Source organism: Rhagoletis pomonella, unplaced genomic scaffold, assembly GCF_013731165.1.
Source record: "Rhagoletis pomonella isolate Grant_MI unplaced genomic scaffold, Rhpom_1.0 Rhpom_scaffold_00004, whole genome shotgun sequence".
In the NCBI taxonomy this organism is placed as follows: domain Eukaryota; kingdom Metazoa; phylum Arthropoda; class Insecta; order Diptera; family Tephritidae; genus Rhagoletis; species Rhagoletis pomonella.
Window position 1 is genome coordinate 34,175,886 of NW_023458558.1, and position 4,544 is coordinate 34,180,429.

Genomic DNA, 4,544 nt, shown 5'->3' on the forward strand with positions numbered 1-4,544 from the left:
AACCTACATGAGAAAACGGCCCTTAATAACTTTTATATTTGGATTATTATATGACATTTTTAATTGTACCATATTTTTTTTTTTAAATATAAACACGGATAAAAATGCAGCAAGCTGAAATGTTTTCGGCCCAATTTGTCGAGCTTGGTAGGAAGTGAAAATTTGATAATTTTAAAGGCACATTTTTGATAATGTGGTAACACAAATAATTTTGAGAAAAATAACTTATGCATTCCGACATAATAAATTAATATTTTAAAAACGCTTTCCTTTTCCAAAAGAATTCAATTGTAAAAAATGCTAGAGCGGAGGAAATCTAACAAGCAGAAATAAATTGTCAACCGAACAACCTGTGGCAACCATGATCAAAACATAACAAGGTAAAATCATTAAGAGGCAGTCTGACGTTTGCCAGCAATATAATTTTAAAATTCGAACTCAAGCTCACACACACATTCTCATTTTTAATCTCAAACAACAATTATGAATACTTTAATTATTTTATTTTCAATTTTGTTTGCAAACATCAAAAACAAATCATGGCCGACGAATTGAGAGAGTGATTTTACCCTCTAATATTTTTATCATGGTGGCAACTGTGGAAGTGCTCTGCTGTTTCGAAATTTGCAAGTTTTCGCAAGTTTTGCGTTATCGTATTTCTGTTGATATTTTGCCTTTTTGAGAGCAAATGCTGCTCAATTCTCAGAATATTTGTTGCTGGATAATCACTCAACCAAATTTAGGTTCAATTCGAAAACACATTTATTTAAAAATGCTTTTTCGGTTCAAAAACCAAAAAAAGATTCTGTTTGAAAAATTATGCTATTTTCTTCTTAGTGTAGTGGCACATATTCTTTGGTAAACATTTTTAAGGGCTGTTTTCTCAACTATGTTTTAAAATGAATTTATCTGCCCTACAAACACATTTTTCTAGAACAAAATTTGTGCTTGAAGGGCAGACAAATATTAAAAGCTACCTGAAAAAGCGGCACTAAGGCTTTCAAAGCAATATATCTACATACATATAATTATTTATTTATGTGTATATTAGCTTCAATTAATTTTTAACTGATGGGCAGTTAAAATTTGTCCCCGGCCCCTCCTTGGATGCGCCAATGAATATGCAATAGTATGAGGTAACATTTTTGTCAAATCATCATGACGAGTGTTTTTTTTAATGACACACTCCCACTTTAGTCAGCACCAAATCGTTAAAAAAAACGTGTATGTGTGTATGTATGTACATTGTACATATACCCAATCGGAAATTTGAGATGCAAGCAAACGCTCGTACGCAAGTACATATACATTCATAAAAAAACTATAGTTTCATTTAAGCGCTCCGTTTTTTAGATGCCAATTAATAAGAAATCGGAAGCATGCCAGCAAACACCCCAAAGACAGCGGGCTGATCATGTGTGCGCTCTTATTTTGAGCTTTAAACTTTATTCTTTGCATTGCCCTGCATGACTTTCCTAGGACATCGCCGTGAAAAAAAGATGCATCCTGGAATATACAGCGCTTAAGGCCGATACAATCCTGGGTACATGACCCTTTCCGACTGGGTAACCGTACGTACCTGCATACATATGTATGTATAGTATAAAGGAAAGTGGCCTGCCGTAATAACGTCATAATTAGAAGTACATCGTTAAATTTAAAAAATATATATCCATTTCTGTGGACATTTGACAAAACAACTTAAGTCTATCTTTCACGGACAAAGAAAATAGCATATGTTCCCAAAGATCTTTTTACCGTCAAACCAATCAAGTTTATTTAAATGAAGACATGCAGTTGTTGCAAACAGAAACATTTTTAACGGCTGTGAATAGCGATAAATAATTTAAGATTTATTTCGTATTGCAACATTTCTCTTTGAAGGTAAAATATGGTTTGTCGACACATGTTATTTTGTATTTCCGGGAAAGACAGACTTAAGTTGTTTTGTCAAATGTCCACAGATATGTATGCATGTTTATACATATATATATGTGTATGTCAGCACAACTGAAACGACTATTTTTTTCTTACGGTCCCATGGAAAAAAAATCGTTGTCGGTCACAAAAAAAATATATATATGTGGCAAAATTTTAGCCCCCTATTGATTTTTCAGTTGGCGGGTGTAAAAATAAAAATTTGTACTGAAATAAATTTCTTCCGCCACTTTATTTATCAAAAATTAAATATAAAAAATCAAAAACATCCTTATAGCCCATTAAATTCTAGTATAACGAGTGCAGTTTGAAAGATAGCTACTAGATCTTACCCTTGATTTTTGTCAATATATTGTTGAAGGTTTTGTTAATTTTTTTCATGTAAATATGTAAAGTGTGTGAGACGAATACTTTGTATGATGGTGCCAGGCATTTTCTTCCATATGAAGTATATTCAACAAAAAAAATTCTTAGAAATCAACGATAAGTTTCAGCTACTTCAAAGTTTGAAGTTCAAACTGGCCATTAAAACTGAATGGGCTAAAAAATTGTCTTATCAAAATATTTCTAAGAAATGTAATTAAAAAGTTCGAAGTTTTTTTTAGAAAAAAATCGTTTATATTTTTAAATATCATACAAAAGATTGATACTTGGAATTATACGGGTTTTGTTAAATAATGAGTCATATCTTTTATAGAAGTTGATTCAAATTAAAAAAATAATAAAACAAATAGTCAAAACTTGTCAATGTGTGAGTGTCGTATAGTTATAATAAGCTCTGCAGTATGTTAAAAAAAATTGTATTGTATTTGTTGCACATTTAATTTTTCACATACTTTTTTATTACACGCTATTTCTCAGAAAAAAACATCGTTTCCTTCTCTGCTAATGAATCTAAAGAATTTTAGTATTGTAGAGTTAAAAAAATCAATACAATATTTTCCAAATAATTTTGAGAGCGCAGAATGTTTAAAAGTGATCTTATTTTATTTTTATTCTATTTTATTGGGCGTTCAACCTCAGCGTAACTGGCCAAACAAGGAAACTAAATACGAGTTCCCAATAGTGTTAGTACTTTGAGAAAAAATTGTTAGTGAAGCCAAAAGGGACAAAGAGGATACTGTAAAAGGTACAAATTTCAGCAAAGTTTGATACTTTAGAAAATATTTATGTAAGTAAACAGAAATTTTAAAGTAATATGAAAACGACAGATAATGCAAAAAACAAAATACATCGATAGTGACTGAAAAAATTTACTATCAGTAGTATTGATAGCCCAAACGACTATACTGGAGCAGTAGTTCCCAATGGGAACTTGCCATACAGTTGAAATATTTTCAATAAGAGAAGAACCTCGTAGCTTGATGGTAGCATTCGTGGTGGGATCTTCTGCATGAACTCTCCTTCATTAAAGAAGTAGTGGATTTACAGCTTAAATAAGCGGCGTCTATAAGGGAGGTAAGCATCTACACTGATAGTTAAGTGGTAATGAGGGCGCTGACCTCGCTGATGGAGTACTCTAAATTGCTCTAAGAATGCTTTACCTCTCCCTGCAGGAAATGGGACTAGTTTGTATCTAACTATTAACTAACTAGCATTCGAGTAGTGGTAACTATCTATTAACTATTTCCTTTGGCCGTAACTAACCACTTTTGAAGGGCGATGGCCGCAAAGTACTGAGAACTGGTTTCCTCTGCATTAGATGTCAACTAACTTGTAGCTAACTACTTTTGGACATAAACATCAATAAGAAAAACAAAATATTTATTTATTTACTTTATTTTATTACATTTCACATTTGTTTATATATTCTTCTGCAGGTGGTCCGAAATTCGAACACCGTCAGACATAACTTCAAAATGATAATGTAAAAACTCGATCTTTCTTTTATTTGTCCTGAATACGAAAAAGAATCTGAGAAGTTCAAAAAAAAAGTAATGAAAGTAATTTTTGTGTGGATATTTAAATAGAAACTTTTAAAGAAAACAAACTCCCGATAACATCTGCACGACTCTTGCACGACTTTGCAACTAACTTAAAGTTAGTTTTGTCATAGCTGGTTAAAAGTTAGTTACTTATCGAACTCCCCCAAAAAAGCTAACTATAAGTTGGTTATTTTAATCAATTTATAATCTTTTCTGCGCAGCCCACTTACATATATGTATGTACGTATGTTAATGAATATCGATACCAGGCCACAGTGCGGTAAACTGCACAGCGGGAAAGTTGGCGGGAAAGGGTATGCTTGAAATGTTATCACGGACTAAGAGCGAGTGGGAGCTATACTGATCACCTTTGGTTTTGTCTTGGACATATGGGCCTGGCGGCGGCTCAAAGGAAGTTGAGTGAAAACTTGGGTATGTGCAATTGCAGGGTCCTATTGACCCAGAAAGGATCCGACGCAGTCAAAAAAGCTAGTAGTACTTGCAAAGCCAGAGCCCAAAAATAGGAAAGAGTGCTTCTAAGCATGTTTTAATCATAGGGGAAGAGAGGCTTTATTGTTCTTCTTTGTAAAATAAAAAAAAAATGTGAGTTTTGAGTGAGTATGATGTGTATAGCACATAAATACATTAGGGGTATTCTCTGAGTCTTGCAAAGCCCTTGCA